The 27,212-nt window shown below is 43.7% G+C and overlaps 1 protein-coding gene across 2 annotated transcripts in view; it reads right to left on the bottom strand.

Moving 5' to 3' along the window:
• LOC126365268 (adenomatous polyposis coli protein-like) overlaps window positions 1–26,522 on the bottom strand; it is a 460,427-nt gene extending 433,905 nt beyond the window's left edge. Inside the window, exon 1 of one of the 2 annotated variants that reach the window (XM_050008130.1) lies at window positions 26,314–26,522. The gene's annotated coding sequence lies outside the window, so the exon portion shown is untranslated. Of the gene's footprint in view, window positions 1–7,598; window positions 7,783–26,313 lie in introns of those variants that run through there. The other variant, XM_050008131.1, reaches the window with a different exon arrangement.
• Between the last annotated feature and the right edge of the window lie 690 nt (window positions 26,523–27,212).

Here is a 27,212-nt window from a genome sequence, read left to right as displayed (position 1 = left end):
GATTTAAGCCAGGGGTCTCCAAACTACGGCCCGCGGGCCGAAACCGGCCCGCAAGGGCCGGCAAACCGGCCCGCGTCAGCTGGCCAGACATCCTCGTTATCCGGCCCACCAAATATTTGAGGTGCTACCTATACTGACAATAATTGAGTTTAGAGGCCTGTCGCGACCAATACACCGCGACATTGTCGGAGCTGTCTTTACAAAGCCGAAGGTCAAGGTTAAACTTGTGGCTATCGACAATAAACAGACAGACCATTCTCCATGCGATAGTGAAGGAAAAAAAAAAAGACTAGTTTGGGGAAAACATTTTAAGTCAAAAAATTCCTTCCATTTTATTCTACTCACGAGTCTGGTGCAAGTCTTTCAAGTGGACTAAGGCGACTAGCCTTAGTAATCTATCATTATAGAAGATGCTTCTTGAGAGAGGTTTCACTTTCTTTTGATTACGTTGTAAAATACATACAGAATGTGCAGTGACATACTTTTTTGTCGGTGAAATTCGCCAGAATAAAATACGCCAGTATTTCGGTCAGGTACGCCCACCAATCAAAATTATGTAATTAGATAAAAATCGTAGTTCGTTTCAGTGCTAGATATTCCCACAACCTTAGAGTTTTTGCGATTTCATCTTTCCTTTAGCCTTACATTACGGTGATCATGGAGTGCTAGGGTGCTTTAATCCCACTAGGTAGGTCTTTGTCCTTATGACTTCGTGGAGGAGTCAGTGTGGCCCGCGGACTAAAAAGTTTGGAGACCCCTGATTTAAGCTATTCACTCATTCGTCCGACTAGCTGGAGAAGCGTATAGAAACATTTGAGGCCAAGTGCTGCTCTAGACAGCAGTCCGAATCACCGCTGGGCACGACCCCACAGCTGGGCTCCGGACACTTCCTGAATAAACCAGACGCGCGCCGAGATGCCCGGCAGCGGCAGGCGGTCACGCCGAGGCACTCGTGGGCGGCCGCGCTTTTAGGACGAGGCTGGGTGGGTGGCGAGGGTCGGGGGGGGGGGGGTGGGAGGGGCTGCCCGTGCGTCACGCACGCACGCCGCGCCACGCGCCGCTTTGTGCGACAGCAGCGCGGCCGACAAGAAAGGCGGGCGCGCTGACCCGCCCTCCCGCTCGGCCAATCAATGCCCCGTATAACGAGGCGGTCTCCGCTGCCTAGCGGTGCGTGCGGAGCGCAGTGCTTCAGGGGGCTGTAGGGTGGGGTGCCGGCCGCGCTAACAACCGACATTAGAATGGCGCAGCCATTCGAAGCTTCAGAATAATTGCCGCCGGCGCAGATTAAACTCTTTAGCGAGGCCGCCAGCTTTCGAAAGCTTCAGTGAGGCTGAGAATCAATTTAAACCACCTGTTAGACCTGTGGCGTGGCTACGTAATGAAAGCAAGCGAAGTCCTCGTCCTTATACGACACAACACTGCCAGTCACCCCGTGGTCGCCGTCTGGACGGGCCTTTGTCAACTGCCCTCTGTTCGCTTCCATACTCATATCTGTTACAAACCTAGTATCACTACGTAGACTTCGTCGCCGACGATGACCAGAAATTATGAACAATATTGACAAATAAGGCATTTTGCCTCAAACAGAAAGAGCCCGGTCTCCTACAAGTACCTGACAAGCCATTAGCAGCTATATATCTCTTCAATCTGATTTTGACATAAATTTGCTTAATTTTGTATTAAATAAAGAAGCTGGTATAGGCATGGGTATTCAAATACAGAGATACGCAAACCGGCAGATTACGGCGGTGCGGCCGGCAACTCCTACATAAGACAAGTGTCTGGCACAGTCGTTATATCGGTTACTGCCGCTACAATGGCAGCTTATCAAGATTTAAGTGAATTTTAAAGTGGTGTTACAATCGGCGCACGAGAGATGCGACACAACATCTCCGAGGCAGCAATGAAGTGTGGTTTTCCCATATGACCATTTCGTGAGTATATTATGAAGATCAGGAATCTAGTAAAACATCAAATCTCCGACAGCGCCGCGGCCGGAAAAAGACCTGCAAGAATGGGACCAACGACGACTGAAGAGAATCATTCAATATGACAGAAGTGCAACCCTTTCGCAGACATCTGCAAATTTCAGTGCTGGGCCATCAAGTGTCAACGTGCGAGCAATTCAACGAAACAACATCGATATTGACTTTCGGAGCCGAAGACCCACTCGTGTACCGTTGATGACTGCACGGCACAATGCTACGCCTCGCCTGGGTCCATCAACACCGACATTGGACTGATGACTGGAAACGTGTTGCCTGGTCGGACGAGTCTCATTCCAAATTGTATCGAGCGGGTGAAAATGTACTGGTATGGAGACACCCTCATGAATCCATAGACCCTGCATGTCAGCAGGGGACTGTTCAAATTGGTGGAGGCTCTAATAGTGTGGGGCGTGTGCAGTTCAAATGATATGGGATCCCATATATGTCTAGGTACGACTCTGACAAGTGCTACATCCTAAGCATCCTGTTTGATCATCTGCACCCATTCACGTCCATTGTGCATTAAGATAGACTTGGGCAATTTCAGCACGACAATGCAACACCCCACACGTCCAGAACTGCTAAAAGTCTCTCCAGGAACACTCTTCTGAGTTTAAACATTTCCGTTGGCCGCCGAACTCCCCAGACGCGATTTTTGAGCCTACCTGGGAGGTCTTTCAACGCGCTGTTCAGAACGTATCTGCACCCTCTCGTACTTTTACGCATTTCTGGACAGCTCTGCAAGATTCAAGGTGTCATTCCCTCCAGCATTAGTTCAGACACTAGTCTGAGTCCATGCCACATCTTGTTGGGGCACTTCTGCGTGCTCACGGGGCCATAGACGATATTAGGCTGGTGTACCAATTTCTTTAGCTATTCATTATAGAATATCTGTATATAAATTCTATAGAACGTTTAGTAAGGGAACTTGTAAAATACTACCAGGCAGTTGTGATATACCAATATGTCCGTTGGAATGTAATTCACTAATTAGTCCTTGAGATCTGGACAAGTTATTTGAGTAAAATGATCAGCTGAGCCGCTAGATTTCAGGCCGGAGATGTGAAAATAAATTTCATCGATATTTTGTTGGATAAAACGAACAAAACACTTCTGTGATACCGAAGCACCCTGCGTTTTTAGTTCTATAATTTGAAGATTGCACTGAGAATTAACGTTTATGAATATTAGTTGGATATTGAGATAATCAATAAATGTGATTACTTCTGCATTTAAATGAACTTGTTATTTATTTTAGTATATCACCAATTTCACAAAAGTCGCAAATGCAACCAAACTGAAGTTCTTTTTAAATAAAGCAACTTAAGGGGATGTAGCACAATTTCACCTTCAGTCATGTAAATGATAGTATACCAACTAACTGGCAATCTTGCTGCTTCCACGGCCCTGGAAATTGGGAGCGTCACATGTGAAAGATTTTATTAGAAAAATTCTTAAAATGCGAATATTTTAGGTTAGGCTTTACCATGACTTAATGGTCTCTAATGAAAAAAGTTTTCTGTTACCAGTCCCTATTTGTTTATACGCACAAAGCGTTTCGAAGGCTTAAACCTCGATCAGGCAGTAAACAGTTTTCGATGATGCTGAGTAAGTCATCTATCAATATGACTCAAGGACATGTTCATTTTTTATATTCCAAAGTAAACCTCTTTGTTTTAGATTGACGTACTTTTTCAAGATGATTTTACGTCTGGCATTTTGTGGGGAGCGAATATTTCTTAATGTATGGCCAATTTTGAGCTTAATGTCCTGCAATGTGTGTTAAAAACAAACTTCTCTTGAACTGGCATAAAAAGCCGAAACGTGGGTCGTAATAAACTAAAGTACAATACACTCAAACCGCGACGTGCCTATTTAAAAGGTTCCATTAGGTAGATTTTCATGTGTTAGTACGAATGTGTGTGTTGTGTTACGACTTTTGGGGTAACCTATAGCACTTTCTCCAGTGGTCAGAGGCTCCTTCCTCAATCATACATCTCTCATAAACAGTCACACTTTGTAAACAACGATGTCATCTATGTAGTTTCGAGACACCATGTTTGAAAACGAAGTGACAGTTTAAATGTGACGTTTTGCGACACAGAAAGAAGCTTGTGAGGGCTGGAGATAGTGGCACAGGTTACGTATAATCTTAACACACCCATATCGTACTAACACACGTAAATTCACCTGATGGCGGTTTAAACATTCGAAGCGCCTTGTGGGTATCAGTAAAGTGAATACAAAGAGTGTCTGGTAACAGGGAACTACTTGTTTCATTGGAGAAAAATGTTGCTGTCTTATCTTTCAGCTGAGCTGAATGATGTAATTCATTTGCAATCGATTTCGACCTACTATGGCTTCATCGTCAGTTTAGGTCTTTTACTGACGTGTGACACCGCCGCAAATGTTAACATTTACCAGCGTCTTCTAATGAAGTAACTTCAAGACTCTTATTAATCTTCATTAAAATGTTCTCACACTAACATTGATTCACCATAGACACAGAAAGAAACACAAGAACACGTCCCTTGTTAAGGAGAGGGGGGGGGGGGGGGGGGGGGGGGTTGGTTGCTCAACCGGCATCCCGTCACCGACTGTCACTAACACTGCCAAAGCCCACATAACGACAAAAATCTACAGGAGAAATGTAAGGAGCAGGAGGAAGAAAATAACATTTCGACGGCTGTCTGCTTTAGGTGCTGCGAGTTGTGCTCTTAAGTGTACTCGCCGCCTCAACTTCACACTATCGGTCATCTGAGTGTTGTGCATAAAACGCAAACAATAACTCAACTGAACACCGATAGTACACCACTGGTATTAAATGTGATTGTTAACCACTTAAATATATGACCTATCTATCTACATATACTGTGCTCGCGATGTAAGGATGTTTTTTAAGCAAGTTACATGTTCCATAAATCATTTTGCGCGGTAGAGCGTATTGATGTGGAACGAGTCCTTTTACATTCACATCGCAAATCAATCTGTACATATGGTTACATTTCGAATATTTTTAAGTACCTTTTTTTTCTTCAAAAGAAGAAAGATGTGATTAGTTCATGGCCACTACAGAAATAGATATTCTTCTACGGAATAGGAGGAGCTGTCGGGGGAAAATTGTCGGTTTTCAAATTTTACGTCGCTGTCTGTCAGACATTTTATGTCATTAGGTAAGTGATCAAATAATTTTGTTGCAGAACTGTACACCTCTTTGTTTTAAAGAGGAACTTAATATGGAGTAATGAATGTCATTTATCTTTCAGATGTCAAGTTCAGTGTTGTTCCTTTTGAACTGCAGTGGATTATTTACAACAAAATTCATGAGGGAAATATACTGTGAAACAGTAGTCAGAAAGCCCAAGACAAACATATACACAAAATGATTGTGGATGAGCACTACACATTCTTGCAGCATGTTTTTGCGCAATGGAAACTTAGTTTCTTAACAATGAGTTGTCCGAGATCATCATTCCATATGATGTTATTGAATGAACATATGTAAAACATGTCAACTTATTGGCTTGTATCTCCTCAAGATTTGCAATGATTTTAAGTGCAAATGTAGCTGAATTAAGTATTACATGTTCCAAAATGTGCCTTTTCCAATTTAAATTTATCAATATAGACAACTAAGAATTTTGAAGTTTTTGCCCTATTTATTATTTTCTCACCAAGTATTACACTTAGCATTTGTATGGTACCCCAAGACTGTCAGAACTGTGTTGCTTGTCTTTAAAATTGAATGTGAGGCCATTCGCAGAAAACCAGTCAATGACACTTGAACTTCGCTTACAATTTCTTCTGTTTCTGTATGTGTGCTTGGATTGATTGAAATACTGGTATCATCCGCAAAGGTTCTGCTTGCTGTATATTTGACGCAAAATCGTTTACATATATGAGGTACAATAGTGGATCTAAGATTGAACCATGGCCAATCCTTTTCATTATGGTATAGTTACTTTGTGAGTAGTCTCTAGTAGAGTCCTGTTTCAGCAATTATTTGGTTGTAAATAGCTATTAACGGAGTGCATATTATAATAACCAGTAAGAATTGCACTACGTAAATGTGATGGATGGCTGTACTGCGATGGCCAAAAGCCACTAAAGGAAAATAAAAGGACTTTTGCATTGATCGTATTCAGACACACTTATCTCTACTGCAATATTTGGATGTCGGAATCAAAACCTGGGATACGCAGCAGTTACCCGCAGTTGTCTGCAGTGTAAAAAAAAAAATTTACATCGTTTAGACGAGTCAGCACACAGGAGGAAACTGAACGTTGTTTCCCGCATTCACGGACACAAAAATCCGCAACTGAGACGAGACTATGCAGGTGACAAGTGGCGGGCGCTTCTTCTAAGCAAGGCTGCATTCTTTCAGTGACGTTTCACAGTGACAGTATTTGCACGATTGCTTTTTTTTTTTACATTATATAAATCTTGTGAAAGGTGGTAAGATTTCATTAGAACACTGTGTCTTGTAAAGCGAAAACTTCAGCTCAAGACAGATTGACGCCTGAATAAAAATTGTCTAAGGAAATATTTAGTTTTACCGCCATTATTATTATTATTATTATTATTATTATTATTATTATTATTATTATTATTGTTATTGTTATTTAGAGTGACTTACAAAATGAGTTGTAGTGTCAGGAGGCCGTTAACTCCAGACGAAAAAGTTAAATTCATGAAAATGTTTCAGATTACTTGAGAAGTACTCTCAACATTTATTCAGCAGCTGGAAGGGTAGTTCATAACAGTTGGTGTGTATGAAGCGTCGTGACATATACAAAACTTGCAGAGTAATAGTTCTATTACCCAATGTTTTAATTAAAGTGAACAATTTCTGCTTGAGCACCACAATGCTTGACGTAAAAGCTGTAAGTGGAGTGCATGGAAAATTTCACATTACAGCTCATAGGCTAATATTGAATTTCTAGAAATGAAAAAGGAAACAAATACTAAGTAAAAAGGCAATTTATACAAAATTCATTACGAGTAAACCATAGTACCGTAATTCAACATCGTGGTATTATTTAAATAAATTTATAACCGATATTGCGCACTTCTCTAACATATGCACTCAGTGAGATTGCATGTCTCATATCGTTAGAAGCCAGAACATGTCAGTAACAATTTTGTAATAGTCATGAACGTTTTATCCAAAAATTTTTAAACCATCACGCATCGCTCATCTATAAGCCGATGCATCCAGTACTTCGCATGCTACTTGTTTTAAATATATTCGAGAGGGCTCTCAGTCAAATGCTAGTGTGCTCTGTACGCCTGTGTTTAACTGCAGAAGCAGAATCGGCTAGAGATTGGCAGTCCTGACCCCAGCTCCCCTGCCCCCAACCCCTTCCCTGAAAGCTTCGTTGTGGTGACAGACCAGTGTAGCCCGATGTCTACGTTCGCACCATATTTAACGCAATTCTTGTTATAAAGCAGCATGTGAAAGCTGTATTACATAGACAAATCTTCCAAGAATATTTATTAATGTCTCCTACACCCACTACGAAAACATATGAGGGGCGAGGGCCAGTATGCAGCTCTTACTGCAGAATTAATGTGGCAGATGTCTTACGCTAAGCGATCGGTGCGACTTACAGACAGCGTATACGGCGATCTGGCTTCGAATAATTCGGCCAGTGACGGGGCGACACGATGGCGTAGAGCTTGTCTTCAGTCACGGTACCTGGAACTCGGCGTCACCACACAATGCTTCATAACGAGACAGGATGGTAATAAGTGCATAATCGGGACTGCTGCCGGACTCTAGCTGGAACACGAGCTGCGCTGCGAGCGACGTAACTGAGGCGCGGTACGTGCGCGGCCTTGCGACCTGATAGCAGGCGCAGGCTGCAGAGCCAGTGTAAACACGGCGCAGGTGCCGCCTTGTTATGCCGCGCGAGGCACACACCAGCGGCTGCCGGCACGCTCCGCCCTTCGCCAGCCTACGTAAGGGCCCTACACACGCACCGAGCGGCCGACCAACAAACTGGTCGTGTGTAGGCGTTTTGACCGACCGACTAACATTTCTCGTCGGGATGTCGGGACCACCTGACCCAGTCCGTCCATGGATTATATTGACAACCACAAAGGAATTTTCTTATTTTGTTCTGTAGTTTGTACGGGATACCATTGTAAATATTTAAAAAGTAAAGCTGTCTTCGAACTGAAGGATGGCTTGGTCACCACAGCGCTTTACGAGACATGGTCTTACTGAGGGTGCACTGACCTTGCCTTCCTTCGATCTTTCAGCTGACTAGGAACGTTACAGGCGCCCTGCAGTCTAACACAGACTGCGAATCACATTGCACCTTGACATTTTTCACATTAACACTTCATTCGCAGACTTTAAAGGAGGGATAAAAATGCTAAGATCGATCGAGGACTGAACCCTGAACTTTTAGACTTGACACTCATGAGAAACGGAACCATGTTGTCGACATGTACCGAGAGATTACAATTAAAATAAAATCACTCACTGAGGTCCAGTACATGCTTTAATTATTGTATGGCAGCGAAACTTGGGAGACTTTCTAAGGCGTTAATGCGGAACCGATTTGCACTGAAAAAATTAGTTCCAATTTTCGTCACTATGTGCAAGAACTCGTCAACGTCTCCAGTGCACATATTGAACTAATTGCCTAAGGGACGGTTAATAACAATATCAACATTATGCCTTTGTCACTTGTTTGACCTTTCCTGCCCACATCCTGTTCCTAAGTCACTACATATGGAAACATTTCTATACGTCTTTCTTGCATTCACAGCGCCACATCTGCACCTGGTGGCCAAAATTGGAACTTAATTTTTTCCAAGGTAAATTGATTCAGCATTAACGGATTAAAATATCTAGGAAGTTTCACTACTGAACGATAATTACAGCCCACACTCCATGAGTAACTGTACTTAAACTGTAGGCACCTAATATAAAAGTTTACACAAATATTTAAAAAAAGTACTTGTCGATCAGATTTGTCTATCCAGCAAATCTGGTTTCACTGGCTTTTCAAATTTTTTATTAAAAATTAATTACATTTACAGCGCTACCGCTGAAAGAAATCATTCAAATGAAATTGTATTTAGAATATGTATCTTTGCTTGACGCTTTTCTGCTCAGCGCCCTATGCGTTACCTTTTTTGTGTCTTGTTTCATAGTTCCTGCTCCATCGTCTATTATTGCCTTTCGTCTCTCCGACCCTATCATAACATCAAACCCCGTGAGACGTCATTAGCCAAAATGTAACATTGATTTATAATGCTGAAAGTGCGTGGCAAATGAGTGCACTGTCATAATTTGTGACATTCGAGTAGCAGAAGTGCGGAGCCTTCCCAGTTTTCACTTGCTCCGTTTCGCAGGACGCCTAAAAGCCGCACCGTGCTGGGCGGCCTGCCAGAGGATCGATCGTGGAGCCCAGCTGAGCCGCCGCCCCCTGCTCACAGCCCACCGCCCACTGCCCACTGCTCCGGGAGCCACGGCGTGCCTCGTTCCTCTGGCCGGTCTCCGTAGTCCAGGCGGGCTCCCCACAGCGCCGCGGCGCGCTACTAACTGTTACGCGTGATCCAACTGCAGGTACTAGTCTCCGTTCGGCATAGAGGAACACTTGCAGTGAGGTGACAAAAGTCATGGGACACCGCCTAGTATCGCGTCGGACTTCCTCTTGCGCGTCGTGGTGCAGCAACTCGACGTAGCATGGACTCAGCAAGTCGTCGGAAGTCTCCTGCAGAAGTACACACATAAAAAAAGTTTTGCATCACCTTGGTTCCGAGAGTTCCGGAACCTGTACAGAAAATTGGAATAGAGAACAACATAAACGTCATTTCCGCCCATTTTATTGCTCATTGCACGTTGCATGTTGTACCATCATACAGCGAGATCTTCAGAGGTGGTTGTCCAGCCTGTTGTAACCACCGGTACCTCTATTACCCAGAAGCACGTCCTCTTGTGCTGATGCATACCTGTATTCGTCGTAGCATACTATTCACAAGTTCATCAAGGCACTGTTGGTCCAGATTCTCGCACTCCTTAAGGGCGATTCGGCGTAGATCCCTCAGCGTGGTTGGTGGGTCGTATCGTCCATAAACAGCCCTTTTCAACCTATCCCAGACATGTCCGATAGGGCTCATGTCTGGACAACATGCCAGCCACTCTAGTCGAGCGATGTCGTTATCCTGAAGGAAGTAATTCAGAAGATGTACACGATGGGGTCGCGAATTGTCGTCCATGAAGACGAATGCCTCGCCAATACGCTGCCCATGTCGTTGCACTATCGGTCGGAGGATGACATTCACGTATCTTACAGCCGTTACAGCGCTTTCCATGACCACCAGCGGCGTACATCGGTCCCATATAATGCCACCCCAAAACAGCAGGGAACCTCCACCTTGCTGCACTTGCTGGACAGTGTGTCTAAGGTGTACAGCCTGACCCGGTTGCCTCCAAACACGTCTCCGACGATTGTCTGGTTGAAGACATATGCGACACTCATCTTGAGCGGTGGTCCATTTAGCACGTTGTTGGGCCCATCTGTATCGCGCTGTATGGACGTCGGGAGTGAAGTTGTGCAACATGCAGCCTACTGTGCACAGTTCGAGTTGTAACACTACGTCCTGTGGCTGCACAAAAAGCATTATTCAACATGGTGGCGTTACTGTCAGGGTTCCTCCGAGCCATAATCTACATCTACATCTACGTGATTACACTGCTATTCAGAATAAAGTGCCTCGCAGAGGGTTCAATGAACCACGTTCAAGCTGTCTCTTTACCGTTCCACTCTCGAACAGCACGCGGGAATAAGGAGCACTTAAAATTTTCTTTGCGAGCCCTATAATCGGTAGGTAGCGGTCATCCATTGCAGTAGTAGCCTTTGGGCGGCCTGAGAGAGGCGTGTCGTCGACAGTTCCTGTCTCTCTGTATCTCCTCCATGTCCGAACAACATCGCTTTGTTTCACTCCGAGACGCCTGCACACTTGTCTTGCTCGTGCCGAATTTTGTGCTCGGACTGATCTCTCGATTGTGTCCCGCAAATGTCCCATGGGATCTATGTAGGTCGATCTGGGTGGCCAAATCATTGGTTCGATTTGTCCAGAATGTTATTCAAGCCAATCGCTAACAAGTGTGGCTTAGCGACATGGCGCGTAGTTACCCATAAAAATTCCACGTTGTCTCCAGGTAGCAAATCTCCAGGTAGCACGTCATAACATTTCCAGTCAATGGACGGTTGGACCAGAGGACCCAGTCTCTTTCATGTAAACACAGCCCACACCATTATGGAGCCACCACTAGCTTGCATAGTGCCTTGTTCACACCTTTGGTCCAGAACTTCGTGGGGTCTACACCACACTGGAACACTATCATCAGCTCTTACGTGCTGAAATCGGAACTTATCTGACCAGGCCACTGTTTTCCAGTGGTCTAGGTTCCAGCCGATGAGGTCACGGCGCTGCAGGCGATGTCGTGCTGTTAGCAAAGGCACTCGCACCGGTCGTCTGCTGCTATAGCCCATTACCGCCGAGTTTCGCTGCACTGTCCTAGCGGATACGTTAGTCATACGTCCGAAATCGATTTCTGCGGTTATTTCAGAAAATTTTGCTTGTCTGTTAGCACTTACAACTCTACGCAAACGCCGCTGCTGCCGGTCGTTGAGAGAAGGCCGTCGGTCACTGCGTTGTCTGTCGGTGGTGTGGGATAAGGCCCGAAATTTGACATTTTCGGCACACTCTTCACACTGTAGATCTCGGAATATTGACTTTCGTGACGATTTCCGAAATGGAATGTCTTATGCATCTAGCTCCAGCTACCATTCCGCGTTCATAGTCTTAATTCTAGTCGTACGGGTATAATCACGTCATAAAGTTTTGACATTAATCACCTGAGTACAAATGGCAGCTCCACCAACGCACAGCCCTTTTATACTTCGTGCAGGCAATACTGCCGTCATCTGTAATTGCGCACAGCGCTATCTCATGACTTTTGTCACCTTGGTATACAACAGAAGGAAGGCAGAGGAACTGTCGTTTAACATGGAATCCCAGCAACGATGCGACCTGGCGTACACCACATTACACTCAGATGTTTTGGAACAGTTTCTACAGAAAAGATTCCACAAATAACAGGGTTAGAGCCCTGTTCCTTTAGTTGACAGCCTATATAACTCACACTTGTATGGTAGCAAACCGTAGCCGGTTGGAAACTAGGTGGCTGAAGACATTTTTAACCCTAGTATCTGGGAGGCAAGGGAAGGAAAGTTGATGATGTCAAGTTATTGAGCGCCAGACTTTGGAGCCATGTTCTGGGTTGAAACCCAAAGTCCTCAACAGTGTCTCAAAGAAGGGAGGCCATGTTGTGATCCGTAGGTCGGATGTTATGTTGTGGGTAATGACCGCACTGCTACCAGCGGCGGTCTAGCGGTTCAGGCGCTCAGTCCGGAACCGCGCGACCGCTACGGTCGCAGGTTCGAATCCTGCCTCGGGCATGGATGTGTGTGATGTCCTTAGGTTAGTTAGGTTTAAGTAGTTCTAAGTTCTAGGGGACTGATGACCACAGATGTTAAGTCCCATAGTGCTCAGAGCCATTTGAACCATTTGACCGCCCTGGCGATCTGTGAGGGCTGCGGGCTATGTTTCGGCGCTGGGTACCGTCCTCTCCATGATTAGTCTCACTGTTATCAACAACCAAACGTGAGAGTACACTTCTTACACTTAAGACACGTGACAATTAGTCACCGAAATGACTTTCAACAGACCGTGATCCACGCGCCTAAGCAACTGACAATTTTCTCTAATAATAACATGCCATATAAACGAAACTAAAATATTTTTCAGTTCAACCACTTCTCAGTGGGCAAATTAACACCAAGAACGTACTCTGGGCCTGAGCTAAGGAGTGATTTCGTAGTGAATGATAAATGGTGTCGAGAATTCGCGGCAAATGACTCTTGTAAATATCTACGACCCGTTCTGGCTTTCTTGAAACTGATACTGAAGTAATACATCTGTCAGCTTGTCAGGGCAGGATGCGAGACGTTTTGCGAATTTTTTTTTTCCAGGGCCTTGATTTTAATGTCAATTTCTTATTGTCTCCCTCCAATCTGAGACGCAGTCATTTGTAGGCAGAGCAGCAGTCTAACGAGGTATGCAAAACTTGGTGGAAATTAGGATTTTTCGCGTATGCAACGCTTTCACGGAGAAACATTTTTGGTATCATACTAACCTTTACATTTGCAGAGTGAGAAGTGCCCTCTGACCTATCAAACAACACAATGGACATGTTAGAGAAGGCCCGCATACACTTTGAAATGTTAACGCAGATATTGTCCCTCTTTATCAAATTAAAACATTTTTCTGTGTTTTATTGAATAATTTTTCTTTGATTTTATGGCTACTGTGGATCCATGCACAAAGAAAAGAAATCCTCTTTTAATTAATGAGAACATGGATTTCTTGTTCCGCGTATCTTGATTTGTGAAGAATAATGTCGCAGAGGTTTTTAATCACAAGAAATTTACATTTTTAAAGTTACATCTTCGTCAAACAGGTACCTCTTAGCAACGTGACTGAGGAAAAGACTAGTCCTGGAAATTACAAAAACACAAATGCAAAATGAAAACGACCTATACAAACTGGAAAACTTAAACGTCTTCCGATTTAAAAACGACCTATACAAACTGGAAAACTTAAACGTCTTCCGATTCAGCGAAAACAGTGCATGGCTGACGAAACATATGCAGACAACCAACCCAAACAAAGTAGAGTGTGGGAAAAGGTCTAGTTAACAGTGGTTCCCATCCTTTCATAGACGATTATCCCTGAGCGCAATCAGATAGTAGGGTAGTCCCCGCCCCCTCCCTCCCCCTTCTGCTTCATCACCAATTATGCCGTCTAATTAAACTTTAGAATGAAAAAGAATTTTCTTTGTGCACTTTTATTTCTAAAATGACGAAAGAAAAATTATAGTTAGCTTTTGTGTTTTATTAAGCCACCGACTAATGAGTCAATGAGACGATTGGTACTGCTTGTGTCTAACAACCTCTTTTATATTTTAGCGTTTCTCAATCACTACAGATCATAAAGATGTTCCAAATCCACTCAGTTCGGTGTGTTTATTTTAACTATTATCATACTCATCGACAATATGTTGATATGGTTCACATGAAGTTGACTTTACTTGCAGAGTTACAGATCATAACAAGAGAAATACACAAAGTGTGTAAACGTAACTAATTCCAAGCACAAGATATTGTAAGTAATGCAAATCGTCTTAATTATCAGCAAGTTCTCAGCGGGTTAATATCATCAGCTGCCTCCTGTTGCGCTCGAATTGCAAAAAATCATGAAACTATTCTACTAGACCTGCGGTTCCCAGCTTGGAGATAAATACACTTAGAGGGATAAAATGAAATTTTCTGAGCGAAAAAAAAAAAACCAAAACGAAAAGGGTTTGATTGTGTGTCAGTTTTGGAAAAGTTAATATTGGTTATGTAAGTTATCAGTAATAACTTTTTCTCAGTCGCTAGTATTAATGTGTGACACTATGCGGTGGAGGTTCGTCTCCTCATGTTCTCCACCAAGTACACACGTACTTTGTGCTTTCTAAGAAACATCGATGACCGTAAAAACGACACACAAGGGCCTGTACATAACAAACGGAAGATATACGATGAAAATCTCTTCTGCAAGTTGCACATATTTCATACAACAGACTCACATCGAAACAGGTCAGTGAATTAATTGATACATGACAACAGTCACTACGTAAAGAGTAGTATAATGCTGTATCACAGTATCATTATCGTTATTATTATTATTATTATTATTATTATTATTATTATTATTATTATTATTATTATTATTATCATAGCGGGCAGACACAAAGCATGAACAGCCTGAAGTCTTTCAGTTTTTGCCAGTGCAGAAGTAAAGAGTCCAACAATATGTATGGTGAACATATTTTAACCTGGTTGATTTGAAGTGGACTTGTAGGTGAAGCAACTGCCTCTAGGGAGAGAAGCAGTCCAGAGAAAGCAAGTTTTGTGCCAAGTGTCTACCCTTACTGTGGATAGTTAGCTTTCTTATCCGAGGAGGAGTTGTTGTAGCAGTCGCGATGCACCGGGAACTGCTTCATCATTCATTGTAAAAACACACAAACAAGAAATGTGACACTCAAGATTTGTAGATGAGGAATTAGAGAGAAGCGCTATTCAAGTCTCCATCTGGACATACACGATCCCTGTAAATCCTTTAAAGGAAAAACGCTGAGATGGTTCCTTAAAAAGTATTGGCCCAATTATGTGTCCCATCAATGCCTGTTTGAGCTCCGTCTCTAATAACATGACGACGGTGTCGACACGCTGTTAAAATTCACTCTTCACTTTCTTTTCATATATTAACCAACAAGAAAAATGAATCTAGAATGAAATTTTCACGCCGGGGTGGCCGAGCGGTTCTAGGCGCTAAAGTCTGGAACCGCGCGACCGCTACGGACGCAGGTTCGAGTCCTGCCTCGGGCATGGATGTGTGTGATGTCCTTAGGTTAGCTAGGTTTAAGTAGTTCTAAATTCTAAGGGACTGATTACCTCAGAAGTTAAGTCCCATAGTGCTCAGAGCCATTTGAACCATTTTTTTGAAATTTTCACTCTGCAGCGTAGTGTGCGCTGATATGAAACTTCCTCGCAGATTAAAACAGTGTGCAGGACCGAGACTCGAATTCGGGACCTTCGCTTCTCAAGGGCAAGTGCTCTACAGACCTTTTTTTTTGTTGACCTCAGTTTGTTCGTTATTGGTCATTGTCTTTGGTCGGGGCGGACGTCCCAGGTCACTTGTTAAAGCTTATCGTTGATCCATTAACTCAGTTTTTTTATATTACAGAGGGCAGCTAACCCTCTGACCGAACACGCTGAGGTACCGTGCCAGCTATAAAATTATCGTCATTTGTGCGGACGGAAGTCCTCCGACTGAGCTAGCCAAGCACGACTCACGGCTCGTCCTCACAGTTTTAATCTGCCAGGAAGCTTCATATCAGCGCAAACACTGCCGCAGAGGGAAAATTTCATTCTGGAGACATCCCCCAGGCTGTGGCAAACCCATGTCTCCGCAATATCCTTTCTTAGAGAAGTGCTGGTTCTACAAGTTTCGCAGGTGAGCTTCTGTGAATTTGGATGGTAGAAGACGAGGTACCGGCAGAAGAAGAGCTGTGAGGATGGGACGTGAGTCGTGCTTGGGTAGCTCAGATGGATGCCGGCATGGTAGCTCAGCCTGTTCGGTCAGAGAGTAGGCTTTTCTCTGTAATAAAAAATTGAGTGAAGCGGTCAACAACGAACTTCAACGCAAGTCATGTGGCGTCCGCTACAACCAAACACAACGAACGATACGGAACAAAAAACTAAAAGAAAAGACGGTTAGAGAACTTGCACGCGAAAGGCAAAGGTTCCGTGTTTGAGTCTCGGTACGGCACACAGTTTTAATCTGCCGGGAAGTTCCAAGGGGGATGAATACTTTTGTTAAAAACTGTTGCTTCCCCTCCGAAGGCTTATGACAGTCACCTGATGGTGTGGCGCACTAGTAGATCCTCAACAGAAGTATGACAGTCTCACTGTGTGTTCTCCCGCTCCTTTATTTCGACGTACGTATTATACCTCGAGTACAAGTACATTCGCACCAGGTGACTTCTCTTAAATGCACGCATTTGACCCCAGTAGTCGCAAGTGGAGTCGCAAGTGAGCGAAACTTTTGTTGTCGTTGTACTGGAGCTAGGAAATTTAGTACAGCAAGAGTCCCATACATATGCCCCTTCCCTCTTCCTTTGACGAATGACAGATATTCTTTGAATTATTTTTTCTGAAAAGAAATTGCAGTGTAGTGGCACACAATTATGGTACAGGAATTGCGTATTCTCATGTTCTTTGCTATAATTGTTGCCACGTTGTTGCAGTTTCTCTCTACTGTTTTCTTTCCTGGATCCAACACTTATGAAACCATGTTAGCTACTTTCTTGCTGCGTTGCGCCCAGTGTACATGAAGGCAAAGAAAGTGGCGTATTCATGATACACTTCGTGCCGACAGAGGTAATAGCGCCGGCGCTACGCGCATACCTTACGCTGATATCATGCGCGCTATGCACTCTCTTCTTTCCAGGACGCGATGGTGCTCCAGTCTCCGTTACGTGCTGCTAGTCGCTGCCCAGTGTTTGCAGGAACAATGCTAACAGAATATCTCATCGTTAGTTAGAAACAAACATTTAAGTCGTGTAACGATGAAAGAGAAACGAACTGAAAGGCACTACAAAGGGTTGCAAAAATCATTACAGGACTCAAGCTTGTTTTAAATATTGCTGTGTAAAACCGAGGCATTGAGAGGTTGCACATATATCTACATACAACAAAAAATGGAGTAGATACTACTACGCGGGCGGAAATTTACTAACATCGACGACAATAAAATTGCCTAAGACAATGCTTGGCGCATTATTGTCAGTATTAGCAATGATCTAACCTAATATATCATTGGAAAATTTAGAAATTGCTTTTGCAGACGAAAGAAGTGAAGTGGTCTGCGAAGGTTTTTAATTTCGTACAAATGTTTTCCTATACAGAGTGAACCTTTAAAGACCTCCTTAGTGACGTGGATGATGCTGAGACAAGTAATTTAATATGAGTCTTATGGGGTCGCAGATATCGGGAATTACTTCAAAAGTGAATGACAAATGTCGGACATGTGACGTCACCAGTTGACGCACCTCGCCTCACGTGCAGCGGTTGAGCTATCGGCCTGTCGCACTGACCGTCTCAACCTAAGCCAAGTGTTCACACCGGTGTGGCTCTGAGCACGTGTCATCATGTCATGTGTGGTGCTCAGGGTTCGGATCTTGCTTTTGGTTGGCACTATTTTTTTTCACTGCTTTAGACAATTATGTGTTTACATTGTGGTAGGATTTATGATTTTATTTTTCGATCTCATGGTCCTTGCTGGTTTGTTGCGAAGTACAGTACAACAAAAAGCTACCGTTTTGCCTCAAAGTAAATGAATATAAGCTTCCGATTTGCGTCGTTACCAGTAAACGACCTTCGATTCCTTTACTAAGTAATGTCTATAAACAAAAAAGGATAATAATTCTCTAACGTCTCCGTTTACAACAGATGACATTTACAGAAGGTGTTTAGAATTTGTGCCATTTACTCGAATGCAAGTATCATCAATCATCCCTTGACGCCCAGCCACAGCTGTTGCACTTGCGGCGAGGTACATCATCTGGTGACGTCACATATACAACATTTCCCATCCGTTTTGGGTTATTTCCGGAAATTTGTGACCTCATGTGTCTGATGCTAAATTACTTGTCTCAGCGTCATCTATTTCGCTTCGGGGGTTTTTAAACGTCAAGAAGAATCACCCAGTATACAAAAAAGCGTGTGAAACGGCTTATCTAGAACGAAGAGATACACAGATTCGTGTAGCCTTTCTGAAGCGAATATCAAGGTACGTCATTCGGAGAAAATGTTCGAAGAATCTCCGTTCCACCTCATTCCACGTATTGTTCGAATATAATGGATATCAATGCAAAAGGTAATAATAATGGTAATGATTCGGATTCTGTGATAGACTGGGAGCCACGCAACGGTTTCTTGTATTCTGGAAGCAAAGCAAATCTCCGGGTTGTGGCTCTGATGGCCCAGTTGGAACTGACCGACCGCCGTGTCATCCTCTGCCAGTGGCATCTTTGGAAGCGGTACCGAGAAATGTGTGGTCAGCACATCATCCTCCCGGCCGGCAGCTGTCGGTTTCATTGACATCGGAGTCGCTGTTTCATACTCCAGTAGCTCCTAAGTTAGGCGTCATTAGGCTGGGTGCACCTTGGTCCATACTTTATGTGTAACTAAATGCGTTTCCCCATCCTCAATTAACAATAATTTAGCAACAATCCGTTTCGCTTTCACGTTTTCCGAGTCGCGTATTTAGGTTTAATTAATAGGTAGCCGCACCTACTTTTACTCTGTAACTTGTACCTCCTTCTTTCCCCTGTACATGCAAACACACACACTCACACACACACGTTCATCTTCACTGATGCAGCGTAGCCTTCCTCATGTGACCTACATATGTTAATTAATATCTTAAAATACACCTAAAGTGGAGATGCAGTTTTCTTATACGTTGAAAATGTACTCCTGATGTAAGTTGCGTTTGTAGACGTAACACTGGTGCAGCTAGAAACGGAAAGAAATCAATGGTTAGCGATATTAAATCTATAAACACAACTACCCAGTGTATAAGAAAATTGTAACTTGACTACAGATGTCTTTTCCAGGAAAAACAAACATATAAATCATCCGCATGGCGAATGCCGCAATGAATCAGTGAAGCTAAAAGTGTATTAATTATGTATGTTAATGCCAAACAAGGAACTATAAGTTACAGAGTAAAACTAAGGGCAACTAATTATTAATTAAACGTAAATATAAAACTTGAGAAACATGGTAGCTAAATGGCTTGACAGGCACCTGCAGCGTTCAAAATGCGGTCGACAAACACATAGTATTGATGGCTACATAAACATGGGATGGCAATTGAAGATGAATGAGAACATATCTTGGCATTAATACAGCCGTATAAAAAGTGGCTGGTTGCTGTATTTCTCCAAGTAATGGAGAAGAACTTGATCGTAGTTAGGGCGATTGTATGGGGGGAGGGGGGGGGGGAGGGTCTACTAACTGATACTTGGATGGTTGTGGTGGTAAAAGAATTGCTCGCGAAAGGCAAAGATTTGGGTTAAAGTCTCGGCTCAGTACACAGTTTCCTGAATTTCTCATAGTGTACATTTCTCTGCAACATTCAATCGAGATGCTTTTGTTGAAATTCCAGTTAAAGTTCCGAAAAATCCCATCACGCCGACGTTTTTAACCCAGAGAGACCTATTGTCTTCATACCGTGACGGTAACATAGCATTTTGAACATACCAGAATCTTTAATAACGCTCGACTTAACACTCTGTATTGAGGAGATTGGCAGACGAGACGCGACGGGCAGATCTTGTGCCTTCGTAAGGAATAGTTAATTAGCTGGTAACAAGAGTTTAGTACAGGCTTCATAGTAAGTACGTGAATTAGTCGGGGCTTTAAGCCCTCTTTTGAAGGTTTCACATTTCTTTACCTATTATCCGAGAAAACACTAAAAGGTCTTGAAGTCAGACTGTAGTCTTACTTACTTTTACGTTTCAGTGCAGTAAGCAAAGAGTCAGTCTGATTTAACTGTTACCTCTTGTTTACAGCATAATTAAGTACAGCTTATCCCTTCCTTCTTCTCTTATTCACAATCGGCAGGTTGGTTGGCAGCAATTCCCTTTGTCCATTTTCCCTGTTTTCTTCTAGTCTCTTCAGTTCCGAATACGTCGTCAGTTTCAGATCCAGTTTTATCTGCGTGACGTACTGAAGTCCTGGTCTTCCTCGTGAATTCTTTCCTGGTGCTTTTCCTTATATTAATTTCACAGTGACTGAGCAATATCTATCTGCACAGGTGTTCAATCCATCGGTCCCTGCGTTTCTTGATAGTCCTCCACAACGATATTTTCTTTAGTATGTTATTGAAAATTTTTTCATTGGCCATTCTCTCTGCCCATGAAATCTTTAGGACTCTCCTCCGACAATGTGCTTCAAAAGCAAGCACATTTTGCCTTTCCGAGTCCCCTACTGTCCATCCCTTCGAGCCATATAACGCAACGTTCCAAACATAAGTTTTACATACTGCTGCATGATGTTTAAATTATTACTTTCCACTTGTAGTTGCTTGTCCTTCTGTTTTAACTGGTGCATTTCTATAAATAATTTTCCGGCTTGATTTACCAGCCTTTGCTGTTCTGCTACCTGCTTCAGGTTCTCTTCATCCACACGAAAGTGTTCTACTATTCGAACTCTACTAAACAGAAGTACTTCGGTCTCCTTCTTATTTGTTTTCATATAACGTATTTCTGAAAATACATTGTTCACGCCTCCCATTGCCTCCTGAGATCATTTTTGATTCGGCTAACACTGAAAGCAACCTCCAAAAGGCCATAGAAGACACGAACTAAGTATTGTGAAAAGATATAATAAGAAAATAAGTAGAAAACCGAAATCCGTGTACGTAGTGGAGTTTCAGTAGCAGAAAAGCTACGTCTAGATATATGATCTCTGAAGCACGTCGCCAGCCTTAAGTAGCTATCTGTCCCTTTCTTACTTAGTTAACATTCAAAAAGACTATCAAATTTAATCTAATCTAATCTGCAGGTTTGTAGTAAGACAAATAAAGGGTTATCGCGCTGAAGTGGCTAAGCGCCAGCTTTTCATAAAATGTGTTTCCGACTCCTTTACTTGGTATGTGAAAAGGGCTTTTTCAGGCTAAAAAGGCTACCTCTGATAACGGCTGATGTAAGTAGTACGAAGACCAGTATGTGACATGAGAAGTATATGAATTGTTCATGCTACATGGAGTAAATGCAGAATGCTTTACACGAGCTGACTATGCAGAACTTAGAGATAATACACTTCATCTTGCTCCTGCCCTTTTGTGACCTATCCTTTGCGTGTATTCATTAATGGTACAACGGACAGTGAAAACAATATGAATAATTCAGCAAAGGCAGGTAACAGATAAACCGGCAACACTAAAAGAAAGCGTGAGCAAAGCTGAGGAAGCGTTTTGTTCCTCATAATGTAATGAAAACCATAGCAGCAGCCCGGAATAACAACAGTTTCAAGTTGTTCAGATGAATGACAGTTGTTTGTTCAAATGTGTATGAATTACTAAGGGACTAAACTGCTGAGGTCATCAGTCCCTAGACTTACACACTGCTTAATCTAACATATGCTAAGAACAACACACGCATTCATGCTCGAGGGAGGACTCGTCCCTCCGGCGGGAGGTGCCATGCAATCCGTGACATGGCGTCTCAAACCGCACGGCCACTCAACGAGGCAAAAGTTATTTTGTGGACTTTCAGCAAACAAGTGAAATGATCATTAACACAGCTATGGGTAAATTAAGTTCTGCCTCGTGGATTAAAACCAACACATCTTGGGAAATCCAGATAAAAAAGACGTTTGGCAGCGTCGGGAGTTGTTAAGAACGTTTAAAATACTGTGAAGAAGTGAAGATTTCAAAACGATGACATTCAGTGAGGCAACTAGTGCCAAAGGATTGTATATGCAGAAGAAAAAATACCTCAGAAGTGTGATGGAATACCTACTTGAAGTGACAAACAATTTCATGGTGAATTGTGCCAAGACCGAACAGTAGAATGATTACTAGAGGTAGAAATATTACAAAAATTGTTTAGTAGACGTAGCCCGTTTAGCACCTGAGTGTAAATTTATTTAGAAAAGATAGTTTTTATTTGTTATTTTGGAACCATGCCAAGTGATAACTTATTTTTGTAAAATCAGTGGGCAAGTGTTAATGTGGAGTTAGTGCATATTTCTGTTCTTGTAATTTGAATAAAGTTTATTTTGAATAAACATTTTGTTACGTAGCCCTTTTAGCACTGTAACCATTCAAATGTACTCCTCTGAGTCGCTCAGGCCGACCGGGTTGGCCGAGCGGTTCTAGGCGCTACAGCCTGAAACCGTGCGACTGCTACGGTCGCAGGTTCAAGTCCTGCCTCCGGCATGGGTGTGTGTGCTGTCCTTAGGTTAGTTAGGTTTAAGTAGTTCTAAGCTTCGGGACTGATGACCTCAGAAGTGAAGTCCCATAATGCTCAAAGCCATTTGAACCATTTGAGTCGCTCATCTCCAGTTATCAATGATGCCGTCTCCATTTTACTCCAGAAGCCGGTGCTGGAGAACGTCATTGAGCTCGCAGCTCGGTTCCAGCGTCAACCTTGTCGGGTGCTGCGAGTGCTAATTCAGACGTCGAGAAGTGCCGTCCAGCACGGCAGCCCCCTACAGACGCGGCAGCTGCAGTGGCCAGGGCAAGCAGGCATTAACCTCTGGCCCGCCGTGCTCCGCTAATACCCATCACGCACCGCTCGCCTCGGCGCCAGCCGTGCCGGAGTTTCGCGCACCTTTTTTCGTCGGCTTCGGCTCGCCGGATAATCACCGTCCCGCGGCTTGTTTGCGAACGGGCGCCGAGGGATACGCATCTCTGGCCACTTCCAGCGCTGGGCGGCTCTTCTCGGAATCTTCTCAGATATTCATTAAGCATAACAAGGGGAGTTTACGTGAAGTTTCAGGATCGTAAAGAATTTACACCGCACGTGCATTCTATGGATCACTGACCTCAGCTAGAGCAATTCCGACGCCGCGAGTATTCAGGAATATCACGCTACTCATACTTGATAAGTGTCCTTGTTTCATTACCTGTCGCTTTCCTTGAATATTTGGCGTCCTGGTGATGCTATTCAAAGCCGATGTGCCGTGAAACAGCGCTTAGAGCATGCGTGTTTTCATATCGTATTTCACCATTAAGGTACTCTGCGAATCTGGTAGGCTCTTCTTGCAGTTCTGAGTATTCTTTTATTCCCGTTGATATTACAGATGGAGCGTGGGAGGAAAGACTCCCTAGGTATCTCTGTGAGGACAGTCTACCTTTGTGTTTACACTCTCTTGTCGCACAACTCATCTGTGTGTACTCTTTATGTCTTCTCTAACAGTTGCTTTTGCATTATACCAGTTCAGGCAACGCAAGTGTAGTAAATAGGCTTTCGTTCTGTGCAACGTTTCTCGCGTACAGGTGACACACATACTGCTATGCTGTTCTCATACGAAAGCAGTTGTGCTATACAGGGTGATTCCATAATGATGTTAGAGACTTTCAGGAATGTGAAGTATGGTAAATGCATCAAAAAGGTCAAGTCCACATCCGCTCTAAAATGCATACCTTAAGAGCTCCGAGCACTTGACCAGTAGAAGAGATGTATTTCATTGCAGTGAAAAAATAAACAAGTACTCCTATCTATTAAGGTACGCACTTTTGAGCCCATGTTTACTTGACTTTTTTTCTTGGACTGGCCGACACTGCCTCCTCCCAAAATAAGCAAGCAAAAAGCTTACATTAGAAGAGATTTTTTTCACAGTATTGAAGATGAAGAAGTACTTATAGCTTTTAAGGTATGCGTTTTAGAGACTATGATTACTAGACATTTTTGATACATTTATCCTTCTCCATTATCCCTGGAAGTCTATAATATCATCATGGAATTAACCTGCACGTACTTTCACTAATGTCTCACAGCCAATGGAAACGGCCCAATGGAAACGGCGCTGCCATTCTGCTACAACCGCTACGCAATCCACTATATAATCTAACAGGACTCAGTTATTATTGATAATAAGCTTCGGATTTAAGACCAATTGCGCCTTAGTTTCAACTGCTCGAATAACTGATGCAGAGATTTGTTCTTACAGAGAAGAAACTAACACCTTACTCCGTGGGACGGAACGCGGACGGGAACAGAATGTTTGGAAATTTTCTCAGATAGTCATTCGTACCTCGTGATACGAAAACTAATGTAAATAAAAAATCTCATGGACATCGTTTGTCAAAAAAATAGGTTGCACGATTATATATTACATTTGTATTGCTCTGAAATTAACATTATACAGAGACTATAATCCGTAGCATCTTCAACTACTATGAATAATCCCATGTGTGTGTCTCATACGAAAGGTATTCCATTTACAATAATCGCATGTGTGTCTCATACGCAAGGTATTCCATCTACTGACAATCTCCACCCGTTTCAGAGACCTCATCAGCGTCGTTTAAGGCAAGAAGTGTTCTGTGGAAAGGCGACATCTAATTCACCGTGGGAGAGGCAAAACAAAATTCCTGTGACTTCTAGAAGCACAATTACCCATGTCAAATTATGCGCAGAGCAGCAGATACGACACGGAGTACCATTTACTGGGTTTCCTCTGCCTGCAACAATTCCTGGTTCTTTAAAATCCGACAGCACGGTAATCACACCAGGAACATAACCGTTCGGTGTGAAGGGAGCGTGTACGTGGAGTGCGCACACTGACACGACAACATAGCCAACGTCTTGCGACGTCGCTGCTCTACCGTGACTGCAGACGACGGGGACAAGTGGTCGACGTAAAGAAACACTGACGCCGACATGTGCGGCATTCACGCCACAGGAAGTCATGACAGAAAGAAGCAGCAAACTTCCATAGTGAACAGCACACGCGATGTTTGGTCCCCGGTGCCACGTCTTCTCCACTTCTCCGTCGCTCCTGTCACTCTGAAGGCTGAACTCTGGCGAGTTCATTGTCGCTGTGATCCAATCTACAAAGCAACCGGTCTCTTCAAAGGAATTGCAAAATCTAATTTCTGCAGTTGGACGTTTGTGACATAGATGTTCTGCGCGGCGCGGGATTAGCCGAGCGGTCTCAGGCGCTACAGTCGTGGACAGTGCGGCTGGCCCGGCGGAGGTTCGAGTCCTCCCTCGGGCATGGGTGTGTGTGTTTGTCCTTAGAATAATTTAGGTTAAGTAGTGTGTAAGCTTAGGGACTGATGACCTTAGCAGTTAAGTCCCATAAGATTTCACACACATTTGAACGTTTTTTTGAGTTGTTCTGCAACACCCACACGTTCTAATCGCAACATTTCCCAGGGTACATCAGTTTCTCAGGAATGGGAATAATACGTTAATAAATTCACAGTTAGTTGCTAGTTGTGTGATTGTTAATTTACCTTTAAAAATTATCTGCAGAAAAGCCAGAAACAATTTCATAGCGTTTTGTGGTTAGTGTAGACAGATGCTGGGTCCAAGAATGCACTGAAGTGAAGTTTTTGAGTGTAGCTGTAGAAGGAGATTGACAAGACACAAATCACAATCCTTTAACCTGTGATCATTTACACTGTGTTAATTTTTGGCAGTGTTAAGTAGATGTAGCGCGTAGAACACTCAGTGTACACGTGCATTTACGTGAAAATTCACGTTCAGAATTGGACACATTATCACCCCCGTCAAATTTCTACTCGCGGCCGACATTCATTTCGATACGGAGAATGCTTTAAGAACCATAGAGAAATTACAAAATGGGAACGTTGATTTCTTTTTTAAGAGCGAGAGATTCAGATTTATGCCCAACTCACTTGATTTTGACTGGCCAAACTGCAACATACACCACTTAAGCAAACGACTGGATGTAAGGTTCACTGATCTAAGCAGAAATGATCTAGATCTTGTCAGAACGTAAACAACAACACACTCTGCACTAGAAGCACGTCGACGAGGTGTAAGACGCTCGTCGTCGTTTCACTGCATCGGAGGGTGCGACGCCGGCGAATCGTGCAGAGTCAGCAGTGGACGGGACCTGGCGAGGGGTGTGCTGCCGCCACTGACCTGTTCTCAGCTAGATACGGGTGCCCGAGTCGGCGGCGGGCGCTGGCGGCAGGAGGCGAGGAGGCGGCGCGGCGGGGGCGTCGGCGTGTCGTCCCATAGCCCGGTCGCTGTGCTCGCCGCTCGCCGCTCGCTGCCGCCCGGCTGCCAGTCGCAACCGCACTGACACTGCGGCCCTCCACTGTGCGGGCGCCTCGAGCCGCGCCGCCCCGACGGCAGCGCCGCTCGGTGGCCGACGCCTGCACCAGCACCTAGCCACCCGCTGCTCTGCGCGGTTCGTAGATTACCGCGTTAGTGCTACACAGAGTGATTAGACTTAATGGGCGATAAAGCTGTCTTTAAACAATGCGAACACAATTACGAGGGGCGTTCAGTAAGTAAAGCAACAAATTTTTTGCTCAAAGCAGGTTGGTTTTACTCACAATACCTATACATCATGTTATTCACCACTCTTTTGGCCACGAAACCCTATTTTTCAGCATAACCTCCGTCCAATCCGACAGCCTTATGCCACCTTACTTCGAGGGCCTGTATGCTCGGACGGTACCACTGTACTGGTCGACGTCGGAGCCAACGTCTTGTTGCGCCAAAAACCTCCTCAACATCCACGCGCTGCTTTCCAGAGGTTACTTTAACGTCTGTAGACGTCTCTCCATTGAGAACAGCTTGCTGTGTTCTGTTTGCTAAAAACTCTTGAATCCAGTCAAACAGCTGGTCTGATATTCCGTAGGCTCTTATTTTGTTTATCAGGCGACAGTGCGGAACTGTATTGGACGCCTTCCGGAAGTCAAGGAAAAGGACATCTACCTGGGAGCCTGGATCTAATGTTTTCTCTGTCACATGAACAAATAAAGCGAATTGGGTCTCATACGATCGCTGTTTCTGCAATCCATGTTGATTCC

This window comes from Schistocerca gregaria, chromosome 1 (genome assembly GCF_023897955.1).
Source record: "Schistocerca gregaria isolate iqSchGreg1 chromosome 1, iqSchGreg1.2, whole genome shotgun sequence".
Lineage (NCBI taxonomy): Eukaryota > Metazoa > Arthropoda > Insecta > Orthoptera > Acrididae > Schistocerca > Schistocerca gregaria.
The sequence above is the reverse complement of the archived record's forward strand: the minus strand, read 5'-3'. Positions and strand labels throughout refer to the sequence as shown.